Source organism: Xyrauchen texanus, chromosome 15 (genome assembly GCF_025860055.1).
Source record: "Xyrauchen texanus isolate HMW12.3.18 chromosome 15, RBS_HiC_50CHRs, whole genome shotgun sequence".
Lineage (NCBI taxonomy): Eukaryota > Metazoa > Chordata > Actinopteri > Cypriniformes > Catostomidae > Xyrauchen > Xyrauchen texanus.
In genome coordinates this window covers 13,346,716-13,373,026 of record NC_068290.1, presented here as the reverse complement: position 1 = coordinate 13,373,026, position 26,311 = coordinate 13,346,716, and the positions used below count along the sequence as shown (strand labels likewise).

The following is a 26,311-nucleotide window of genomic DNA, read 5'->3' as shown; positions in this document are numbered from 1 at the left end:
CAGCCCACTAAGCTTTATAAGGTGGTGCCTTTGATGGTTCTAGAACTCTTGAGTTGAACACTTTCAATGGCCTGAGTCATGAGTGGGTGGTAACAGTCTTTATTTGTTAAGTGTGTGTTAAGTATTGGTGCTTCAGTAGAAGTTGATCTGTAAAGACAAAGTATTATGGATATGTAGGTTCTTGGGGGATGGGGCATGTGGGGGTTGGGTGAAGATTCTCTGAAGCCCAGCAGGTGTGTTTCTGTTTGGTGAAACAGTAGAAGGTCACTCTCCTGCTGTCATATATTCAGTCATTGGGAATATAAACTATGCCATACAATTGTATACAGTCATCATAGCTTACAACACATCTTGTGCAAGACCCATGTAAAAATACACAGTAAAAATACATTTGTTCATATGGGTCATACGTGCATGCTGATAAGTTCTGAATTTAGGCAATTTTTAGAGAAATTACAACACATTTTAGAGAATTTTAGAAGTCAAGCCCTTTACTGAAACATGTACTCTACAAGGTTTACGCATTCACACAATACAGTAGTTTCGCAGACAGTAGTAGACAGAGAAATAAACCCATACAGAAATTTGATATATGGCAATCAGTGTTGGGTGTAATGCATTACTAAGTAATGAATTACTTATTCATTGAAAAAAGTAAAGTAAGGGATTACTCTGAATTTTTCAGTAATTTAATTACAATTACTTCTGATGTAATTGTGTTAAATACTGAATAGACTATAGAAGAATTCTATATAAAACAATAGTGAATATAATATCGAATTGTAATGTCTAATTTTAAAATGTATGTTTCTAATTTAATGCAGCCACTTTAAATTCTTTGGCCAGTTCATGAATAATTCATTTCATTTTATATGATTTATTTGAAAGAATTAAAAGAACAGTTTCATGTCCTTGTATTTCGGTTGATAAGGGTTTTAGAACGTAATTAGTAATAAGTAAAGCAATTACTTTTCAAACAGAGTAATTAGTACAGTAATCTAATTACACTGTATACTACGTAATTAGTAATTAATTACTTTTTTGAGTAACTTACCCAACACTGATGGCAATATATAAAGACATTTTGGGCTGCCCATTAAAAGCTACACTATGTTAGAAATAAACAAAATATGATAATGACTAAGTACACAAACAATCCATCTGCCAATCTATGTTTTTGCCATAGACCGATTCACTATGGTAAGCCTTATAATAATTATTAATATTTTAGAGCATTCGGGACAGATTTGGCAGGAAATTGCAATCTTCCGTCATTCCTCTGTGCGTGTTTACGCCATGTCTTTAACGAAAAGAAGATCCAGCTATTCCAGCGCATTTATATGTGCGATGATTGGTGTGGTAGTAGTTTGAAGCTGAAAGCTTGTAGCCACAACAAATCAGTGACATTGACCATGGATCATTAAAAAAAAGTCAACCCTCTGGGGAATCACAAGTTTTCAAAATAAAGAAACCTTGACCTAAGAAGAGTCTGCAAGCAAACATGGAAAGCGACAGAGCCCGTAATAAAACACGAAACAACACTGGATTTCCTTATCAGAGGTGGCGACAACTTTTAGATATGTTTGGACCGATAGTAAGCCAGGTAGCTCTCTTAGTGCAGTAGTTCATTAGATAGCGTTAGCCACAATAATGGGCCATTTTATTATTGATTGTGATACTGTCCTGATTTCAATTTCATTTTCGAGGAAGGACGGACAATTGAAAAAATTTTAACTATGTCTGGTAACTATGCCAATCTCTAAACTAGTCACTACCTTGGTCTATTTGCTTGCTAACTGCTTTAATAGTTTCCACCATTTGATTTTATCTGAAATGACTAGCAATCTTCATGTCTAATGTCATTGTTGCTTAACTTTTGTAATGCTTTTTATTTTAAAACAACTGTTTTCAATAAGTCAAAGCAATAGTGGAAGATATGCTTCTTACATGCTCATAAGACATATTTTCGGTTATTCCTCTATCTCTTACTTTCGTTATTTCTTGTTTTTTTGAGGGGAGGGGCGAGTTTTGTTGTCGTTATTGACATTCGCTTGGATAAGATAATCATCTGTAACCATGGTTACTCCTCAAACAAATAAATAAATGTTTATAAATTATCTTAAAACAAATTGTTAATAAATACATGCAATTAATCATGTCCCCGGATCCCAAATCGCTGTGCTTGTGACGCAACCAAAGTGAGACACACCCAAGCTTCCTTCTGACGCATGTGTACATAGATGCATCCTAACAGATTAATGAGTTTAATTGCAAAATGGATTGCTTTGGACTCCAATGATTCAATGATAGGCTTATGTTCAGTGATATTGTGTTTAAATAAACAATATATTGCTTTTATTGCCTTTTAAAATCCTTTTTTTGTATTGCCTAATCAACGCTTTGCTCGTCTTCCACAAAAATGTATTTTAATTGATTTATCATATTTATTATATATATAAAATTATTTAAATATAATTATTTATAATGATTTTATCTTTATTATTTTGGGGGGGGGGGGATATAGAGATTTGATTAATTCAATTAAAAATAATCGATTACCAGCTCCAGTAAAATTATAGTTCATCAATTTTATTATTTATGTACATTTTGTAATTCCACTAGCATTTGAGAAAATATTTTACATATATACTGTACAAAATAAATACAAATATAGAAGTATTTTGAATATACTGTATGTATATACACATAATATATGTACATACAAGTATGCACATTTTATAAATCACTGAAAACCAAATACTACCATTTTTCATGTATGTTTTTCACATATTTTGCCATTAGAGCTGTACAAATTAATGTGTTAACCATTAATTTAAAATGTTTAACACATTTATTTTTCTTAATCGCGATTAACACTTTTACCAATTTCCATATTAGATTCGGACATATAATACAAATGAAAGAGTAAAATAAATAATGGAAAAATAATAAAGAATTATCCAAAGGTATAGCAAATCAAAATAGACATAAAGTTGCAGTGTACATGAACTGAGTGGACCAAAATATTACAATTGTGTGACAATCTTACAACACTACACACAGCAAAATCATATTGAAATGTAGATTATGATGAAATATTGAAATGTAATTATGATGTTATCATAATTCTTGTTATGCAGTTCTGACTGTCACAACTCAATGTGTCATATGTTTACAAGCGTACTTGTTAGATAGCCAGTTTTCAAACCCTATTATCTCTGACCCAATGTGACCCTGTTGACATGCCTTCTTGCATAATGATATTACTCATAGTTTGAAGAACATTTATGCTTACATTCCAAAACACTGATGAAAAACAAGATCCCAGCCCTTACTAAGAAATCTAACAAACACATAATGATGATAACATAGCATTGGACCAATATCCAGCTGCTCAACACTTGAGAGCTAGAGAGAGAGAAACAGAGCAAGGGGTCATTTTGGAGCTAAATAAACAAGGTAGAGGGATAAGTGTTTCAGTAACTGGGGTGGGTGCAATGGAGCCTGATCTGCTCGGGGCAAATCAGGACAAAGTGTCTGTCTGAGTGACAAATCCACACATGCTAAGAAATACACCATTATCTCTCATGTTCTGTTGAGATTAACTTTACTGTTTTATGCCTGTGGTCCTAGAGACCCCAGTAGCACTTCTGAAATTAACCTGTCCCTTAAAATGATTTAATAGTGTTCCTCTGACCTAGTCAAAACATATTAGACAAATAATATTAAAGCTTTAACTGTCTGTTTACCCACAAAGTAGGCATGCACTTTTCAAAGTAACGGTGTATCTGTTTGGGGTCAATTTGACCCCAGCAAAAACGCTTTGTACAAAAATATAATAAAATAAATGACGATAAAATATTGGCGAGAGCATATATCTACGTGTATACACCAGCCAGAGAATCTTGTGATGTAAAAATATTCAAAACATCATTAATGATTTATTGGAGTTTCTGAGACCCTATATAGACATTAGTAATGCATCAATTTTAATGGGGGGCGTTTAAAGCATTATATTAAGTAGAAATTTCGTTTATAACCAATTCTCATACAATTAGTCATGAAGTATCAAACTGACACTTAAAGGGATAATTAGATGTTAGTCTCAGTTGCCATTAATTTTTATTATTTTGTTTCCATACAGTGAAAGTTGATGGTGACTGAAGCTTTCAGCCCCTAACATTCTGCCTGAAGAGCAAAAGTCATATCAGTTTGAAACAACTTATGCTGAGTTTGAATTGAAGTTTGTTTTTCAATGAGGGTTAAGCAGCTGTATAAAAAAAGTAACTACCACTTTTTGGCGAGTGTGTTAATGGGAGTGAGAGTTGTTTGATAAACAATGCCATAATGGAGAAAAACAGAATCAAACCTTTAATTTGCAAGTACATTCTGATAGATACAGTCATAATATCAATATCAACTGTTAAGAGCTGTTCAGCCATGATGTGAATTTTTAGGCGAATCCAGAAGTTTAATTCACCATGGGTTTCCTGGATTTTGCTATATGGGTTTTTATAATAGGGTTTTTCAACTTATGAGTAAAATAAGGCCTGTGTTAAACATTACTTGACAACATGTGGACGTTTTGTTCTACATCATACATCACACACTTTCTTACCTCAAATGTGAATTTTAAAGCCAAAGTGTGTTTTTTTTTTAAGTAGCCTATGCAATTCAATATGGCTTCAAAATTCATGTCTGAGGTATGAAAGTGTGTAATTTACGTTGTAGAACAAAACATCCACGTTTCATCAAGTTATGTTTACCACAGACCTTATTTTACTGATAAGCTGAAAACCCCCATTATAAAAACCCATAAGCGAATTTCTCTTGCAGGTTTTGGACTACAACTTGAACAGCTCTATAGAATCTCCTTGAGTTCTAGGCAAGCAGCTTTTTGTGGCCCCTCCTCCAGCTTCTTGCTTCTTTGCTAATCAGGTGTGGGGGAGGACGAGCCTGTGGCAGGCCACACACACACACACACACACACACACACACTGTACAAACACACTAGCAAACTAGGTGTCCAAGCTGAGTGCTAAACCACAACTGTAGGACAAGTCTTTAGGGCTGTGGCAATACTCACGTGCATGTCTAGTTATTTAGGATTAATTATATGTTTTAATTGTTTGTGTGTCAATAGACATTAATCCTCCATGTCTACACCTACAGCCTTGCAGAACTGTGACATTGTAGGTAAATTAGCAACTCCCAATGCACGAGTTCTCTATGGACAGTGCTGCTGCACAGCTAATTGTGAAAGTGTGCTGCAATTAACTGCACAGAAATATATATTCTAGTGGAGTATTAGATCTCCCAGCTCAAAAAATATTTAAAAAAATCTGAGACATGTGGATATTACACTATACAAGTACAGATAGTTTAGCAAAAGTATTTCCTTTCTATTGTTTATTCAAAATAGTTTTTTGCTGTCTTCAAATGCTTTGCTTGGGATCACTGCCTTTTACACACATTGATAATATACATATATATCTGCATTTTTTAAAGATATAAATAAGGCTAATCGTTGCATAATAGTCTTTGTCTCTTCAAACATATTTCTTAACACAACTTTGGTAATGTGTATGCGGCAGGGTTTTTAAAAGGGGGTAATACAGCGGATGCATCTTGTGGACGACATGGCACATTCTAAAATAAGAAACAATTATTTTCTATGAAGGAACGCACACGCTACCGCTGCTCTGCGTTACCCAGCTACGACTCCAGAGGCTGCTCAAAATGCCACGGAGTGCAACTCGCATAATTGTCCATTAAATTCAACCCAAATCTTTGTCAAAGGACAAGGATTATTTACTCTAGCAATCATTGGATTATATATTGTGTTTATGTATCTTTCACATAGCCTACACAATGTATTTTCAGTTAATAGTATGTCTTTTATATGGTTTGACAGCTTGAATGAAATCTATTCAATGATTATACAAAGAAATTGCATAAAAACTATGCCATTTCTAATCGTTCAGTTTGAGCATTTAAACCATTTTCATACACTAACCTGCAAACTCATCAACATTACTTTGATCACTCTTGAAGAACTACAAAATCATTTGTAACTTTTGTGGGTGTGGTGAGTAGATTCACAACTTTGGACTGCAACCTGCACCGCATCAACGTGTCCTTTAGTATTAAGTACAGTAAATGTTATATCACCTCTTGTGGTCTCCCAAAGATATTATGCTAGACTACATTTAACTGAAGGTCAACTGACAGTGAATTGGAAAGCACACAAATTAGGCTTCTAATTTAAATGTTGGCTAATGGTAATATACATGCCGATCAATAAGCGATATTTCGATATTTTATGACATTCCTATCAAATGCTAACCTTTTTTTTATATTGCTATGTACAGATTTGGGGAGGAATGGAATACATGTAACAGGATTATGTATTTAAAATACAAAATATAAGTAACTGTATTCCACTGTATTAAAGTTTCAATTTAAATAATTGGTAATTAGGATACATTTACTTTCAAAAAGTACTTTGATTACTGAAGAGATTACTTTGCATTTTATTGTCATTTGTTTTTGTTTAATATTTAGTCCTTTCAGATGGAAAACATTTATACATATAAATGATGTGATCCAAAGTGCATTTGAACAGCGGTGAAACACTTTCTTATGATGTGTTACTTTCATACGAGCAGACAGAGAAGTAAGTTTGAAGCAGAAGAAATAGAAATAAACCTTGTGTAAATTGTCAGCTTTACGCTAAGCTAAAATGCTATTTCTAGCCATTTTTCTTACACATGTTACCAGGCACGATCATATTTTTTTATCAAGAAAATTCACTTTGATCATAATAAATTTTTTTCTAGTAAAAGGTTTGATATTAGGGCAAAAATCATATTCTTGATAAAAATTGTTGTATTGTTTTCCTGTAAAAATATCAAAAAATCCTTAAAGCAAGATCAATTGGATTGATCTTGTTTTAGAAACAAAAATGTATAAGATATTTAGGTTTTTCAGAGAATGTATTTTTAAAGTGTTTTAAAGCGTTACTGACCTTGTGTATTCTAACGGAATACATTATAAATTACATTTTACGGCATGTATTCTGTAATCTGTAGTAGAATACATTTCAAAAGTAACTCTCCTAACCCTGGCTATGTAGCACATAAGAGACCAGGTTAGCAGGTTTTTGCCACCATGCCCCAAAGATTTAGAACATTCTACCAATTTATAATTAGACAGGCTCCAAGCATCCACATTTTATATATATATAAATATATATATATATATATATATATATATATATATATATAAATGTCTCTAACTATGGAACCCTTGGTCCGATCAACTTGCAATAGGCTTAGAAAAGGCAGATCGGAACAAATTGTTGTATATACCGCTGTTTTTCACTCAGACACATGGTATTCATACCATATGATGATTACCTTATTCTGAACAACTTTACCACAAGAAGCATTGGCGTGAATCAAATTGTTTGTTAAGGCTATACAATGCTTGAAGATTTCATACAAAGGTGTACACTACTGTCTTCAAAGACAACTGCCTCTAACAAGGACAGAAAGAGATGTGGAAGGCCAGATGTACAACTAAACAAGAGGATAGGTACAGCAGAGCTAAATAGATGCTTCACATGTCCTCAGCTGACAGCTTCATTGAATTCTACCCGCTTAACACAAAACTGTTTTCATGTACAACAGTTAGGAGAAGACTCAGGGGTGCAGGCCTTATGAGAAGAATTGCAAATAAAAAGCCATTATTTAAACAGAAAATCAAAAAGAAAACGTTAGAGTTGGCAAAGAAACACAGACATTGGACAACAGATAATTGGAAAAGAGTGTTATGGATCTTAACCCCAATGAGCTTTTGTGGGATCAGCTAGACTGTAAGGTGCGTGAGAAGTGCCCGACAAGACAGCCACATCTATGGCAAGTGTTACAGGAAGCATTGGGTGCAATGTCACCTGAGTATCTGAACAAACTGACTGCTAGAATACCAAGGATCTTCAAAGCTTTGCTGCATTGCTGCACATGGAGGCTTTTATAATGAGAACACTTTAAAGTAGTTAATTTTTTTAAAATTGTAATACTAATCGTTCATGATATTAATGTCCTGACTATACATTGTGATCAGTTGAATGCCACTTTGGTGAATAAAAGTACAAATTTCTTTCCATAAGTGCAAAATCTGTACATTATTCCAAACTTTTGGCTGCCAGTGTATATATACTGAATATACGTATATTACGTTCCTCATTTTGTAAATCGCTTTGGATAAAACCATCTGCTAAATGACTAAATGTAAATGTAAATATACTCTATATTGTTAAAGGGATAGTTCCTTTTCTATATCAAGGTTATGCTGCCTGAAATATGTTTTATATCAACATTAAACAAATTAAACTTTTAAATGTAACTTTTTGGGCCATATACCAAATGCTCACTTCTCACTTGTTGAGTGATATACCCATGAACACATTTTTTTAAAAAGGAAACACAATGTGTGCTGCCATTGTATACTCTTACACATATTGTATACATATTCAAGTATACTAAGATTCATAAATGTAATTCAGCCTGCAAAAATACCCATGTTAACTCACGAACATTAGCATGGAAGAACAATAAATATCTTGCTGCCCAGTTCAATTTGAAGTTTTAAGAGAAGTTTTAGATAAAGGGCAAAATCGCTTATCATGATTACTTATCTTTGACCTATCATGTGAAATTGATGTGACTTCTGTGCCATATTTACTAACACCACTAAATTTGTCTTTAGCACTAGAATGTCTGGCTGCTGAAGGTGCTAACAGATTATCATACAAATTAAACCCAAGGTTTTGGCAATACCACGAAACAACGACTGTGGCATTGAGATGTAAATTTATGGAGAGATAATGCACTTTAGAGGTGTGAGGCTCTGCTTTGGCCAGTGTTGACCTCTGGGTAAACAGAGAGCCATTGTGGCAAAACAGAGGATGTTGATTCCCTGTTCTCAATAACAGACAAGCACAGTGTTGTTGCGTTCGGGCAAGTGATAAAGGGCCCTGTCTTTGGGTCTTACTGACCCAAAGACAGGGCCATTTACCCACCATTTACATTTAGTGTTGTTGCACTATGATCTGGAACTGACAATACATTCCACATGTAGCCCAGGTTTGCATACTCACCACCACCCAGCCAGTGGCCCAGAATAGCACCGGCATTCCATTCCCCTCCCCTTCTCTCTCACCCAGCAAAGAAACAGCACAGCAGAGTGCCGGGTCACATGGACTGCCACTGAGCCGCTAGATCACACACACACTCACACTAATGTCTAAGCACTCACACCAACCAAAACAAAAACATCTAATGGAGAACAACACTTATAACTGGATAGACTGATAAACATGTAGATTATTATTAAGATTATTAGCAAATAAGTCAAAAGCAGTAAGACTTGCAATACAAACAGCTTTTTCAGAATTCTTTGTTGATCTAGCTATATTCAGATTTAATCCATCCGTCTGTCCGTCCGTCCGTCCATCCATCCATTTATCTATCTATCTATCTATCTATCTATCTATCTGCTTGGCTGCGATTTGATTTAAGTGGTTTTTATTGACTTTAGGCTTTTTTAAAAACCCACATCAACAATTTTGGAATGGATTTCCTGTTCACTTTAAATCAGAAAAACAACCCAAAAGCATGGACTGAAATTGGCCAGTGTTTGACAGAAACCAGCAAAGGGGGTTTTATGCACATTGATATGACAGTTTTTCAGAATTACTAAAACACTAAACCCCAATCTCTGAACCAAACGGTCAATTGCCTGAACCTATTTGTCGAATCAAACACTCTTTTGGGAAACCTTAAACCATATTGACCTACTTAGACACAATTTGTTGGACTCAGAAACACTTTTTGATCAAATCTAGGCCTCCGAAACAAACACTCAGAAACGTTTGGTTACGTATGTAACCTCCATTCCCCGTGGGAGGGAACGACACGTTGTGTCGGAGAAGCGACACTAGGGGTCTCTCTTGAGCGCCGATATTCACCTCTGATCTATTGAAAAGGGCCAATGGGAGTTGGCAGTCAGTATTTGCATACCCCGCCCCGGACATACAGGTATTTAAGCGGGGCAAATACGGGAGTTCATTCAGGATTTTTCTGAGGAGCCGGAAATGGTCCGGCCACAACAGTGGCTCGGTTCAGCGACATGGCGGAGGAAAGACACAACGTGTCGTTCCCTCCCTCGGGAACGGAGGTTACATACGTAACCAAACGTTCCCTTCTGTCGCTCTCTCCACGTTGTGTCGGAGAAGCGACACTAGGGGACCCATTCCAATCTTGCCATGCACTGAACCGTATGCGTGAACCGCCGATACAGAGGCGGGCAGGGATTTCATCCAGTGCTGTGCATCGTCTGTACCTGGCTGCACGTACCCTTCCCCAATGCCCCATAAGAACATCGGAATCCTTCTAGTTACCCTGGGAGGGAAACAAGGCAATGTTTGCCAACATGAGAACGGGCCAGCCTGGCTGGGCCTCTTTTCTCTCTATGTTTCTCGCATAGAGCAATCACGGCCGGGGCCCTTACACGCATATAGGGAAGGGGGTCTTACCCAGACCCTGCGGAGACCACACCTGCCCTTTTTCTTGGGTAGGAAAAGTGGTAGACACGTCACACGGCCGTCTTAGGGCTCGTGTGGAAAGTATGGTGCGGTGGTAGATCCAGCCTCGAAAGGGGAGTTGCTACAGCACGGCGACCGGGCAGCTGTAACTGCCTAAGGGAGACACGGGGTCCGCTCAGTAAGGGGACAGAACCGTGGAATTACACACAGGGGAGTCCGAACCGGAGGCCTTCTTATTTTACCTGTGGAGCCCCTATACCAGTACGGGGTGGCCATCAGGGTACCCGCAGTGGCTTGGGTCGGCGAGTTCCTCCGCTGAACCGCGGACCCGGAGGGCTGGGAGGAATCGACCAGGGTCCCAACTCGAGTGGGGCGCCCTGGGAAGAAGGCGCACTACTTTACCTTGACGTCAGGAAAAGGGCGCTGGGCACAAGCGATCCACCCGGCCGGTCGGTCTACGTGTTACCGAGTTCTACGGGCTCGGACCTGAGAAAACACGAGACGCAACCGACTCAACGCGGAGGTTGTAAAACCTCGCGAAGGTGTTGGGTGTTGCCCAACCCGCGGCTCTACAGATGTCTGCTAGGGAGGTGCCCTTGCCAGTGCCCACAAGGACGCAACACCCCTTGTTGAGTGAGCTCGGACCCGCAAGGGTAGGGGCACAGCCTGGGTGTGATAAGCCAGTGTGATGGCGTCGACAACCCAGTGGGCAAGCCTCTGTTTGGAGATGGCATTCCCTTTCTGCCGTCCCCCAAAGCAGACAAAGAGCTGCTCAGAGCGTCTGGTGCTCTGTGTGCGGTCCAGGTAAATGCGCAGGGCGCGCACTGGACACAGCAACTAAAGGGCTGGGTCTGCCTCCTCCCGGGGCAGCGCTTGCAGGTTCACTACCTGATTTCGGAATGGTATGGTAGGAACCTTGGGCACATAGCCCGGTCGCGGTCTTAGGATCACAGACGTATCTGCCGGACCGAACTCCAGGCAAGCGTCGCTGACAGAGAAGGCTTGCAGATCCCCGACCCTCTTGATGGAGGCGAGCGCGATCAGCAGGGCCGTCTTAAGAGAGAGGGCCCTGAGTCCAATTGATTCAAGCGGCTCGAAGGGAGATCTCTGGAGTCCTGCCAAGACTACCGAGAGATCCCAGGAGGGAACTAGGCCTGGCCGGGAGGGATTCAACCTCCGGGCACCTCTCAGGAACCTGAGGATCAGGTCGTGCTTGCCCAAAGACTTGCCGTCTACAGGATCATGGTGGGCGGCAATGGCGGCAACATACACCTTGAGGGTGGACGGGGACAGCCTCCTGTCCAGCCTCTCCTGTAGGAACAGGAGCACTGACTTGATAGCACATCTCTGCGGGTCTTCAGTTCGGGAAGAACACCAATCTGCGAACAAGCGCCACTTTAGGGCGTGAAGGTGCCTGGTAGAAGGGGCTCTGGCTTGGTTGACTGTATTCACAACGGTCGCCGGTAAGCCGGCTAGCTCTTCCGCGTCCCATACAGGGACCAGACGTGGAGGTTCCAGAGGTCTGGGCGCGGGTGCCAGAGCGTGCCCCGTCCCTGAGAGAGGAGGTCCTTTCTCAGGGGAATTCGCCAGGGAGGAGCTGTCGCGAGAAGCCTGAGTTCCGAGAACCAAGTCCGAGTGGGCCAGTAGGGGGCCACTAACGTGACTTGCTCCTCGTCCTCCCTGACCTTGCACAGCACCGGTGCAAGAAGGCTCACTGGGGGAAATGCGTACTTGCGCAGCCCCGAGGGCCAGCTGTGTGCCAGCGCGTCTGTCCCGAGGGAAGCCTCTGTTAGGGCGTACCAGAGCGGGCAGTGGGAGGTTTCCTGGGAGGCAAACAGGTCTACCTGGGCCTTGCCGAACCGTTCCCAAATCAGCTGGACCGACTGGGAGTGAAGCCTCCACTCCCCGCCGGGCAGGCTTTGTCGTGATAGCGCGTCCGCTATGACGTTGAGCTTGCCGGGGATGTGAGTGGCGCGCAGCGACTTGAGTCGCTTGAGTCGCTGCTGGCTCCATAGGAGGAGACGGCGGGCGAGTTGTGACATGTGGTGGGAGCGTACGCCGCCTTGGCGATTTATGTACGCCCCCACTGTGGTGCTGTCCGATCTCACAAGGACATGTTTGTCCCGAACTAACGGGAGGAACTTCCTGAGAGAAAGAAGGACGGTCAACAACTCCAGGCAATTGAAGTGCCAACGCAGCGGGGCCCCTTTCCAACGGCCCGCTGCTGCGTGCCCGCTGCACACAGCACCCCACCCGGACCGGGAGGCATCGGTTGTGACCAGGACGCGTCGGGACACCTGCTGCAGTAGAAAGCAGAGGTCTGTCCAGGGTCGGAGTGTTTTGAGGCAGGCGGGGGTGATCCTTACCCGATGCGTGCCGTGGTGTCATGCTTGTCTCGGGACTCGAGTCTGGAGCCAGTGCTGGAGTGGTCTCACATGCATCAACCCCAGCGGCACGACCGCTGCGGAGAACGCCATATGCCCCAGGAGCCTCTGGAAAAGTTTTAGAGGGACCACTGTGCCTGGCTTGAAGGAAGCGAGGCAGTCCAGCACTGACTGAGCATGCTCGCTCGTGAGACGTGCTGTCATTGAGACTGAGTCTAACTCCAACCCGAGAAAAGAGATGCTCTGAACCGGAGTGAGCTTGCTCTTTTCCCAGTTGACCTGAAGCCCCAAGCGGCTGAGGTGCCGGAGCACCTGGTCTCTGTGTGTGCATAGTAACTCTCGAGAGTGTGCTAGGATGAGCCAGTCGTCGAGGTAGTTGAGAAATGCGGATGCCGGCTACTCTTAGCGGGGCAAGGGCCGCCTCTGCGACTTTCGTAAAGACGCGAGGGGACAGAGACAGGCCGAAGGGGAGTACTTTGTACTGGAACGCCTGGCCGTCGAACGCGAACCGTAAGAAGGGTCGTGTCGTGGCAGAATTGAGACGTGGAAGTACGCGTCCTTCAGGTCTACTGCTGCAAACCAATCTAGATGCTGAACGCCAGCCAGAATATTTCTCTGCATGAGCATTTTGAACGGGAGTTTTAACAAGGCCCGATTGAAAACTCGCAAGTCCAGGATTGGTCGTAAGCCGCCACCTTTCTTGGGTACAATGAAGTAAGGGCTGTAGAAACCCTTCCTCATTTCGGTTGGAGGGACGGGCTCTACCGCGCCCTTGGCTAAGAGGGTCGTGATTTCCGCGGACGCCCCTGAAGGGGGGTGGGAGCCGGGCAAACCGAATTGCGTAACCGAGTCGAATGGTCCGGTGCAGCCAGCGTGATGCATTGGGAAGCGAAAGCCACACTTCCCAGCTCTATGCTAGGGGCACCAAAGGGACGAGTATTTTGGATGTACCCGGCGGGGCCTCGCAGCGGGGCGGAACAGGTAATGCAGCGTCGGGCGGCTTCGTTGCGGCCTGAGGCTGAGGTTCTGAGAATAGACTCAAAGCACTTACCTTGCTCCGCGCACCCGGCAGGGGGCGGGTTCGTGACTGAGGAGGAGGTCTGATACTGGCGTCCTCTGGACTCGTCTGAACCGGCCGGCCGGGGGACAGTCGTGGGCAGGCGGAAGGCGGGATCGCCGCGTCCGTTGTACCGGGACTGTCGTAATCTGAAAGCAGATTGCCGTGAGAATGGCATTTGCAGGCCAGGTGACCCAGAGGCAAAGGAAATAGCTCTATTATTGAGAATGTGGAAAATGTAAAAACAAAGGATTCTCCTCCCGGCCCTCCACCGGGGAACGGAGAGGTCTTACCACCTCCGGAGCTAACGTCTCGGTCTCTGGGTCGGTCGTCTCAGGAGCGCCTGGGAGCCTTCCGGGTCCTCGAGGGGGTCCGTGAGGCGAGGGGCGTCCTCTTTCTCGCGGGGAGCTCAACGCGGGGCTGAGAGCTAGGCCCGCTCTCGTTCGTTGAGGCGGAGCACCACTTCCTTTCTTCCTTGAAAGCCGCAGGAGGACGCCCTCGGCGAGCAGACAGGGCATGGCCCCTGGCGTGCAGGTTTGCTGGCGGGGCAGGACGTGTGACCTGGCCTCCGTCTGTTTCTTCACCACTGAGGACTGCTGGGTGGAGTCGTCAGGTGGTGTCGCCGAATGGAGCTGGGAGACTGGAGAGTTTTGAGAAAGCGTGCTTTGTCTACCTCCTGTACTACGACCAGATCCAGTCCATTTGTTATGTTTCTGGACCACGAGGGTGGACATCGCCTGTCCGGCTGAAGCGGCTCTCTCTCACTACAAGAGAAAGCCTACGACCGCAATGCTGTCATGGCTATGTTTTCATACTGAAAACATAGACCATTCATAAAAAACGCTGCCTGCGTGTTTCGCAACCCAGGTACGCCAGGCGGTTTTTATGACCGTCAGAGGTGGGGAGAAATCACCGCCTCCAAAAACTACACAGGGGCGGAAAGGCATCTTCAGAAAGACGCGTCCTGAAAAGGACGTTCAACGCCGCTGTGTTTGCTCTTTTAGAGAAATTTACTCTTTTAAGGAAAATAACTCTTTTAATATACACAGTGTGTATGTGTGTCTGCGCTGTCGAGGCTCAGGGGCAACAATGCACGCCGTGCAAAGTGAAGGAGAAAGCCGCTGTTGTGCGCCGTCAAGATCCAACAGCATGCAGATCGTCAGAGGAAACAGGAACGTTTTATAGTGGTGTGTAAACTCGCAGCAACTGCAGACAGACCATCGGCTCGAATAAATTTTCTGAATGAACTCCGTATTTGCCCCGCTTAAATACCCGTATGTCCGGGGGCGGGGTATGCAAATACTGACTGCCAACTCCCATTGGCCCTTTTCAATAGATCAGAGGTGAATATCGGCGCTCAAGAGAGACCCCTAGTGTCGCTTCTCCGACACAACGTGGAGAGAGCGACAGAAGGGGAACTCAATTTAAACATTGTCATCATTTAAACAAAACTACTCAAAATTGTTAGCACTTGTTTCTTTTATGGCATAAAATCCAATGCAATGGCAAGGGCCAGTTAAATGTTGATACCAAAAATGGATGGCAACTATCAAGGAGCCAGAGGAGAAAGAGTCAAATGTTTTGGACGAGGAGGAAGGGTTTGTGTAAGAGGTGGTGGACGAGGCGGAAGAGGACAATTAATTTCAAGAGCACCAATTTCTGATTAAATTTGTGCCACCGTCATTGATCTAGTCATTGTTCATGAGATGACGATGATGGAAGCTGGACAACGGATTCAACCAAACCTGAGCAGGTTCTCAGTGCCCACCATAGAGAGGAATTTCAGACAACGTAACAGGTACACTACAGTAATTGGGTTCTTTGTCCTTGAATATTTACTGTATGCAAATATTTCAGTACAGTACATCACTTTTCCAATAGAATAGCGACTGGAGAACAACCTGTATCATCTATGTATCTTCACAGTACTGTTTGTGTATGTTAATCCATCCTTGCTTTTTGTAGAACTGTAAGACTGCCTCGAGGAGGTGGCAGATGCTTGATTTAGCCAGAAGTGTCAGGGGTTTGTTAATGTAGTTTGAAGATTTGGTTTTGTGTTTACAGTTGTGAGAAAATGGATGAACGTTTCAAGAAATGTGTCTTAGCAATTGTGAAAAACTGTAAGAAGCATGGCCAATGGCAACAAAGGATAGCGAGTGAACGATAGCTCCACCTCTCTTTTCTCATGTATATAAACTCGCAGTTGACCCAGAAAATACACACATTCGTTTGAAGATTGCGAGAAGCGTTTCTTTTGTGCGTCGACCCCCCTGGAGTATGAAGCGTCACCTCTCGGAATATAGATTCTAATTCTTCAGAGGCTTTTCCCAAATAAAGCTCATCTGTCCTGCTGTGGCGGAGTCATTGAGCTTTGTTAGCACAGGACACGGGGTAAGAAGATTTTATGAATGCTTTTGAAAAACTCCGTGGATGTGTCTCAAACCGTAGTACGCTGCCTATCTAGACAGCATGTTGGGCTTCACAACCCCATGTTCAATTGTTGGACATCGTATGCGATTGCGGCATTTTGGACTTTGAAAGCGCCTGTGAATCCCCAAAAAATGCTTTCTAGATAGGCAGCTCGCTTGTTTTTGAAACGCAGCCTGTGTTTTAGGGCTCAGGGTGGCAGATCCATTGTTTCTCTGCACGATGACTTTCTCTGTCTAGATATCGTGCATTCTTTCATTTTCAGTTATTTTAAGTAGAGACATACAATTAAATGCACTTATTTTATTTTTGTTTATTACAATTGAGATTTTTAATTAATGTGCATATTGTTATCTTCATAGTTGGTTAGATAATGGTCTAGTATTTCAACTGTATTTAATACTTGATATGTTGTAGTTGGAAATATGTTGGGGTATGGCAATATGTGTGAGGTTTGAGACAGAATAACAACACTTAACCTTACAAAATGATGTTTGGATGTACATCACTGGGTCTGAAGAGGTTGTAGTGGGTTGAGCAGGCAGTCAGGTTAGCTGGGACAGGGCTGAAGGGTATACACACTCATGTCTGTCCAGTTAGGGTAGAAATTAGTAATTTGTTAGTTCCTGGATTAGCACGTACACACTGAACTTTCAAACAACTGGGTAGATGTATTTTATTTTATTTTTTTCCTAGTTCTTTAAGCTATCAATTTTGTACTTTATCATTGAGCAAGGTTACTCTGTAGTTTGAGTTAACAAGACTACTTTGCTCACACTTCATATCTTCTATGTTTATATTCTATTTTGACTCTTTAAAAAATAAATACATCTCCACTTCTAGTTCTATGTACTTGATTGATTGAAACAACCCACTCAATCTGCATATTTTGACTTACATTTTCTTTGCTGTTACCATCCGTCCAATTCTACATCTAACCTCATTTCTCCTTTGAAAAAGGTGAAGGAAGATTATATGGCAGAGCACATGATGATGCCCATGAACCACGGCCAGGGAAACGGTGGTCTGCATGGCTACCGGATGGGCATGAACGGAGGTCTGCAGGCAGGCCCCCAGCAGCACGCGCCCCAGTCTGGCCTTCGAGTGATGCCCAATGGACAGATGATGCACTATGGCACAGGGCCCCAGGGAAACATGGAGGCCAACATGCGCCAGCGGCCCAACATGGTGGGACCTATGAACGGACAGATAAGTGGACAAATGGGTCACCATCAAATGCAGTCGGCTAACATGATGTACAACAACCAAGGTCAACCGCAACATCACATTCAGCAACACCAACAGCAACACCAACAGCACCATCACATGCACCAAGTGCAACAGCAACAACCTCCACCCCAGCAACCGTACATGAGCGGGGGTCTCACGTCCCAGCAGCTTATGGCCAGCATGCACCTTCAGAAACTCAACACTCCATACCATGGACATCCGTTGGGACACATGAATGGCAACCACATGGGAAACGGGGGCAGTTCCGCATGAATCAGGCTCAGTTGACCAACATGCAGCATATGGCAGGACCTGCTCTAAGTCTCAATGGCATGGATGCAGATTTGGTCGATGAAGATGTTTTAACTGCACTGGTCATGGAGCTTGGACTGGATAGGGTACAGGAACTTCCTGAACTCTTCCTGGGACAGAACGAGTTTGACTTTATCTCGGACTTTGTGAGCAAACAGCAAACGAGTACTGTTAGCTGCTGAGACTGGAACATATGGATGCTTTGGAGATGAAATGGGCAACAAGAGAGTGAAGTTACTCACTTGTGGTTTATTTTTGTGAAGGCCGTCACCAAGCGAAGAGGTGAACATTTGAGAGGTTTGTTCACAGTAAGGGGTGATCAAGCTCCTGTCAATACTACAGCTCTGATTCTAGCTGGAACATTGAGCAGTTCTGTGGATGAATGTAAAAACATTTCAGGACTGTGATAGCGGTGCAATGTAAAGACACTGAACCCCTATTTGTCTTCAATGCAGTTTTACATTTAAAAATGTATTTATTTATTACTTTATCAGACGTATTAACATAGATCAAACAAGCAGCAATTACATAAAAATAATTGTGGTTTATGGTTAAGTTCTGTTTTAGAATGGGATTAATATATCTCTTGTGTTCTGGTTACTGATGCTGTAGACCCAGAACTTTAAGTCCATCCAAAGGCTGTGTGACCCAAAACTGCAAGTCTCATTATGCCTGTCTCATTTCAACTGGTCTGTCTAAGCTTTAGAATTGCCTTAAATCAAGTTGCATTTATTTATTTGTTCCCCCACCCATGTGACTTGTTAATAAAGATGGCCAGGTTTTAACTCTGGCCTAATTTTTAATCCATCTCTGCTCATATTTGTGGAAATGGTCAAAGTCATGAAAATTATGTGACCGTACATTTTTGCTAAATTATATTGCATGGTTCATTATATGTATCACAGCAGTTCCAAGGTGAATGACCACTAGGTGGGGCTAAAAGTGAGTTAAATGTCCTCCCAAACAAAGTGTTTTAAATCGACAAAGGATAGTGTCCTAAAAAGCAAATGTGAAATGGAAAAAACAAAATTGCTGACGTAACCACTTCATTTTGTGGTGCATCTATGACCCGTCCAGCTCGCATATCGACTTGCCCGCTCTTCAGGACTCGTACCCTTATCTTTTCAACTAAAGTGCAATGCTCTGCTACCTTGCAATTTAATTGCATTTGAACAATCTTTTAAATGTAGCTGGTTCTATAATGCAAAGGTTTAAATGTATTGCAAGTCATGCACTACAGTAAATTTGTTTGATGTGTGTTTTTGAGTAACGGGCAAAAAGCGTTTGGACTGATAATCTACCACTTTACTGGTGATTTATGTGAAGTCTTTTGTTTTAGCACCTATAGTGTTCATTTCACCATGATACTGTAGCAATGCCTACATGAACGAGCCATGCAGAAATGCAGTTTCAGGAACTTTATTCTTTTAGAAGGTAGAGAAGCCTTTTTAAAAAGCCTTTTTATTGTTTTTTTTTTTTTTTTTTGTCACACACTATACATTTTGAACATATACAGTGAAATTTTTTTTTTTTTTCGCATATCCCAGCTAAACTGGGGTCAGAGGTATTGTAAAAAGACGAGAAAGATTATTCAAATATTCCCAACTTCTCCAAATGCTACTAATAGCACTTCTGGAATTCACTAAAGATTATGTACAGAATTCCTCCACTGTAATTTCCATAAAATATTTAGCATTAACTTTCATTAAAAATGAAATCTGGATAAGCTGCTATGATGGAGAAAAGGACAGTCTCCCATAAAAGGCTGTTTCCCATGGACTCTGCAAAGAATCCAAGTTCTATGTATCTGTTAAAACTTGCACCTAAGGTTCCATGTATGACCTTTCTTGGTAATAACATAAAAAACAAAACCTTTTGTTGTTCCCAGTTTGGATTGCATTTAGGTATTTGTTGCCATAACATGCCACCCTGCAGACCTTTTACATAGTTAGGTTTATTACAAGGTGTGCGTACATGGGAGGTAATGGAAACTGTTCAGGTTAATCTGTGCTTACCTTAATTGTTACATGGGTTTACATGAACCCTGAGCCTGCAGTTTTTGTCCTGGGAACTGAGGACAAATTGTTGTCCATTTACATGCTGTGGTAGGGGGAAGGGTGAAGATTGCAATGATGTGCCGTTAACACTCCACTGTCACTTCCTGTTCCTCCTCAGTGGAGGAAGAGCTCAAAAGAAGTCAGTTGAGGTTACCCAGTGACACACTTTTGGTGTTTGAGTATTATCTGATTCCGGTGCTCTCTAAACAATCAAAATAAGACCTAATTATTATGTATAGTACTATCTGTAAATACCAGAGGATGTTCAGGTACCAGAAATGCACTAGAAGGCACCAACAGAGTACTTAAATGTTGGTGCCACCAGTCTATTTAAAAACCAGCCAGTTTTTATTCTCTGACTTTGTTTTGGAGTTAGCACTGTTGTCATTTCAGCAATTAGGAGATTTTGATCCAGGGTTCCCACAGTTGTGGAAATGTTTGGAGATGTTTGCACACTAACAGTTGTAACCTTTGAAATGTATTAAAGGATTATTACCTGACATAGAAACGGAAATCCAGTAATCTTAAGAAATAAATAAAAATAATACTAAAATCTGTATCCAGTAGTCATGAGCAAAAGGAAAAGTCATGGAAATTAATTAGTCAAAATTCTGGGAATGCTGGCTATCACCATATCTTGATGTGAACCCTTGGTGGCAGTCATGGCCCTTAGACCAGCAAAATATGAAGCTTAATGTTGTGTTTGTGGTCTAACCGGTGGTGTGGTTACACTGAAGAAGTAAGGATTCCATTAACAATAACTTGACACCTCTACTTCCTTATTGATTGATTATTCTGACTCAAGATCTTGCAAGGAAACAGCAGGGTTTTCTGTGTTTGTAAATTCAGTTTATTTTGAGCAATAAAAGTATTTTTAAATGAAATCTGCAGATGATGTACTGTTGCATGGGTTCTACATCCATGCTGTTGATTAGATGTAAACAAGTCAAGACAGCTCAAAATAGAAGTGTGTTACACACCGTTGAATTCTCTGGGGAATTCGATAGTTTTCTTGTACTTGGCCATTTAAAACTCACAAATAGCAGATACATATAGGTGTGTATAACAGTGAGAGGATAGGTTTGTGGTTACTTTCTAAGTTAATGAAATGTTCAACTATTGTGTGGAAAAGAACAGTATGCCATGTAATATGTCTTGGTGTCCTCGACCAGACCTAAGATAGCTGATCCATTGGTCGTGTGGTAGATAGGAACTGGGTGTGACCAATTATTACTTTTAGTCTGAATGAGTTGCACAGAGAGGAAAGCAATGGAACTATTATATTTTCAAGTAAAAAATAAACATGTAATTTATTTAATATATAAAATGTAATTAAATATGATCAATATAATAGGGAAACAAAATTGAATAAGATATTAATTGTTTACAGAGAGTATGTCTTGAATTAAGTTTTAATCTTGAGTTAAATTACTTAGCTCACTGGCAAATTCTTGTGTATTTTTCTTGCTTTAACTTCACTAAATTTAGTTAGATTTGTGCTTAAATGAGAGTAAATGTGCCAGTATTTAATTTAAATTACTCTAATTCAAGAGTTGATATATTGTGCAATTCTTCTCAAGTAGCCTGAATTTACCTTGTTTAATGAATGAGACTTTAATGAATGATAAATACTTAATAAGAATAGTTTTTGCTTAGTATTTTAGATGTACTAACTGCATTATTTTTGCATGCAAGTTTTTCTCTTTGCAGATCTCTTGGTGTAAATCCTCTAAGGAACCAGACTAGACATATGCTTAAAAGGGTGTGACAGAAGACATTTACTGTTGACTGTTTTTTTGCTGTCTCTCTCTTTCTGAGGCCACCCACAATAATCTCTAAACACACACACACCTACTGTTCTCTCTGTGTGTGCTTTCTGAATTGGCAATCTGAACAGACCTAGGATCACTAGAATGAGCAAATTGCTAGGTTATAAAATACCAAGAAAATGACTTTTGAAAAATAACAAAAACTGTTGTCTGGGAAATTCTGTGTGGGGTTTTACCTAGGCATCATGAAGGATCCCTGAGACCACCCCTCTTACTGTATATCACACACTTAGCAATTTCTCTATCTTAAACAGCTTCCTGACAACAGTTTGTGGCTGATGTGTTTACTAATTCAAGTTCATTTCAAGAAATTAATATTACTCATGCAAAGTTATATATTTGATCTACTGTAAGAACATTTAATGAATCAGTGTAGTGAGTTGATGTTTAAATGGTATGCAGTATCTGACAAAATACAATATTAAGAATTCATTTTATAGGTAAAACAAATCAAAATAGACAAACTAATTGTTTCGTCCAATAACTACATTTCCAGTGAACAAAGTTCCATACAACAAGCTATGTTTTGAATCTTCTGAAGCCATGCAAGAGACGTGAACTCCAGGATTGATATCAATAGCCGCGTTTTCAATACAAGCCAATTGAGGGCGTGCTAGTGCGTGCCAGGACCAGTTACGTTCCCACTGTCTCTTCCGGGTCTTCATCGTGCCTTTTCAGGGCCAACTGCCAATAGACTTTGGCCCGTCGATTACCCTTGGGCCAAACAAGGCCAACTGGGGAGGTACACAACTTGCTAGGTTGTGTATCCAGCACACAATGGTACAAGTTCGGAAAAATATAAAATTTCACGTACAGTATAAATCCAGTAAAATGCATGTATGGACAAATTAGTGCTCAAAGAAATTACTTTCCATGGTTCGAGATCATGGATGGTGTGCTGGGACATCGTCCCGCTGTTAATGGCGACACCTCGGGATACCATGGCAGTACAGTCTGTGAGCTGTCAACGCATACTTATCTTGCTAGCTAGCTAATGTTCACAAATGATTAAACTCAAATGGAGCTTCCCTCTTGCTTGTGAAAAGGGTGGGGTGTGTGTTGATGGCACCAGGGCGGCCTATTAAGGGTGGGCTTTAGGGCAACGCTGCAGGTCTGTTGACCCCATGGTGGAAAAACAGATTGATTTTGGTCTTGCAGTTCGAGGTTGAAGGCTACTTGCCCGGCTGGCCAGTTGATAGCCCTGGCTCACACTGGCCCGATAGAGGAAAAGCAGCTAATGAAGTTAAATGTCTTTGGTTCTTGCATTTCTCTTGCCTGATTGCGAAGTGACATGCTTGAATGTTTTGAATTGTCCATAAGCGTGACTGAGATTTGAGAGCTTTAATGTGAATTTCAGTGATTAAATATTTACATTTCAGTCGGGTCTTCACACAAAGCTATTGTAAGGCTTTAGAAGATTTGAAATATAGCCTAGTGCAAAAGTAAAAAAATTTGTAGAACTTCAAAGGTTCTCTAAGCATCACAGCTGTAAAACCCTTTTTGGGACCTTTATTTGAAAGATTATACTCTTCCAAAATGGTGCTCTTGGGTGCACATGGTACTTTTAAAGTAGACTACACAGCTGTTAATCTTAGAATCCTATAGATAAGTATTTCTTTAAAACCTTGATATGAATTTCATCATTGCTGAACATCAAGCGCAGGCATGGGGGAATAATGGTGGGTTTAAATGTTACCATTTGAAGCTTCAAATGCAAGAAATCATGCATATTCAGGCATGGGTGGGGCATGCATCAACATGTTTTCCCTTCTGACGGCTGTCTTTCAAATAAAACATGTTTTTTTTCTGATTTGAATGGGTTTTGACCCCATTGGCCATTCATGTGTGATCATATGCAAGAAATTGATTGTGATGGACCGCACTTCCTGCTCTTATCACCTGACTGCCAACAACCCAATTTGGAACACTGGATGAGCTTTAGCTAGACCTTACATTAGCCCTGCTCAAATGTGGCTTCCTAGAGCTAGATTTTTCATATTTTGGTTCTTAAATTTTTCAGCCTGAGTACCATCTTTGATCAAATCAGAACCTCTAAGTATTAACCATTAACAATTCCCTAAATACTGTGTTTCTGGGTCAAAATCAGGTTACTCTTTAAGCCCAACTTCAGGAAATTAAGTATCTAGATGCCGGTCACATACTTTGAGAGCAAACAGAATAATTTCTCAACTTTGGTGTTGATTGTGCATGAGGACTAAGGCCAAATCCACACTAATCTGTTACTAATTTTGATACGTTTATGTCTCTCACTACACTTCCATAGCATTTTCATCAGCTGACAAAGGAACATTTCAAAAACGCTCTCCATTACCACATACTTTCGAAAACGAATTTTTCTAACAAGAATGTTTTCTAAACTGAAGACACCATTCAAATGTTGATGAGAGGTGTATAAGCGTAGCGAAATCAATACGTTTTCAAATAAAAATTGTGTGGATGTGGCCATAGGATACTTGGGAAACTATGCCATTAGGAATCTGAAAAATGTGTTTTATAACAAAAACAGATTAGTGTGGATGAAAATTGTGGTGCGCAGACAGTTTGAAAACATTGGTAAACGTCTTACCAATTCGCAGCTCGCATTGCCGAGTAAATACATGGGCTATGGATTAGAGTCTCAGGCCACATCCAAACTTATCAGTTTGTGTTTAAAAACTCAGTTTCAGTATCCTAATGTCATCGTTTTCCAAGTATCCCAAGGCCACATCCACACGAATATGTTTTTATTTGAAAATGCATTGATTTCGCTACGATTATGCCTCTCATCCGTGTCTTCATATTCGAAAACACTCTCCGTTGCCGCATACGTTGGAAAATTAAAACTGATTAGTGTAGAAGTGGCCAAAAATTGTGGCGCACAGACTCAAGGAGCTTGAGAACAATGTTCAACATCTTATCTATTCTCATCTTGATTTGCCGAGTAAATAAGTGCATATATATATATATATATATATATATATATATATATATATATATATATATATATATATATACACACACAGTATATGCATTCAGTTTCAAGTAGTGACAAGTATTGTATCCCTGAGTATTAAGTATCCTGGGGCCATGTCCTCACTAATACGTTTTCCTTTGAAAACGCATTGATTTTGCTATGTTTGTGCTTCTCATACACACTGAATCAGTGTTTTCTTCAACTGAAAAAGGAGACTTTCGAAAATACTCTATATTATGGAATACTTTAGAAAACGTTGACATTAGGAAATGGATTAGTGTGGAGTGTGGACCTGACCTGATGCACAAAGATACAGTATATTAACACTTTAATGCGGGTCTTTAGTGACCCGGGACTTCATTACACCCCCTCTACCTCATCCATTTCTTGGAGTTAGGCCTACGCCTCTTTAGTTTTCTTCAACCTTTCTCTTCTGAATAGTGTAACAAAAATAATTTTAAAAAAATTGCAAAATTGCAAAAAATATTTGATTGCTAGGTTTTAATAACTGCTTGATTACCAAAAGTCTATAGGGTCATTAAAGACCCTAAATATGTAATTGTGTCTATTTTTTAATGCTCATAAAAATGTATGATATATGAAATATATTTTAGATATTTTCTATATGATATATCTATATGAGTTTAATAACACAGAATATATTTATTGTTTATTACAATACAAATTAGTACTAAAGTATATTCATACAAATGACTACTAAATCACGTTGATTTTCTGTGACAATGGTAAATTATTAGTATTCCATATGCGTGTACCCATACATGTTATACTGTACATGCTATTTCTTACTCAAGGTGGTGTTGTTGTTTCAGTGATTCACTTGATTTATATTTGATATAGTACTTTGACAAAGAATCAACATGGAAGTGAACTATAGCAAGTGTAACACATGAACAGTATGACTTGGTTATTGTCATTTTAGTGTACTACTGAAATTATGTAAAATATGCATTTATTTAGACTCAAAAAGTGCCTGAGAAACATATGTGTAGATTATGTGTTATGTGTAGCTAAGAATATGTTTGACAGCCATTTGCGTCTCATGAAATATCTGTGTGGAAGTAATGAAGCCTGTTCTAAATTTGATACATCATATATGAAAAATAAAACATTAAAATATATAACAATATATTCTGTTCTAATGTTTTTAATTGTCTTGAAAATGCCTTGAAGATTTATCTGGGCATTTTGTACATCCATTTGTGATAGATTTACATTTACATTTATGCATTTGGCAGACACTTTTATCCAAAGCGACTTACAGTGCACTTATTACAGGGACAATCCCGCTGGAGCAACCTGGAGTTAATTGCCTTGCTCTAGGACACAATGGTGGTAGCTGTGGGGATCGAACCAGTGACCTTCTGATTAACAGTTATGTGCTTTATCCCACAATGCCACCACCACTCATATA

The 26,311-nt window shown here is 40.7% G+C and overlaps 1 pseudogene; it reads left to right on the top strand.

Annotated features, from left to right (window-relative positions):
- Positions 1 to 16,283: 16,283 nt before the first annotated feature.
- On the top strand, positions 16,284 to 19,403 carry LOC127656356 (cbp/p300-interacting transactivator 3-like; annotated as a pseudogene).
- Positions 19,404 to 26,311: the final 6,908 nt, after the last annotated feature.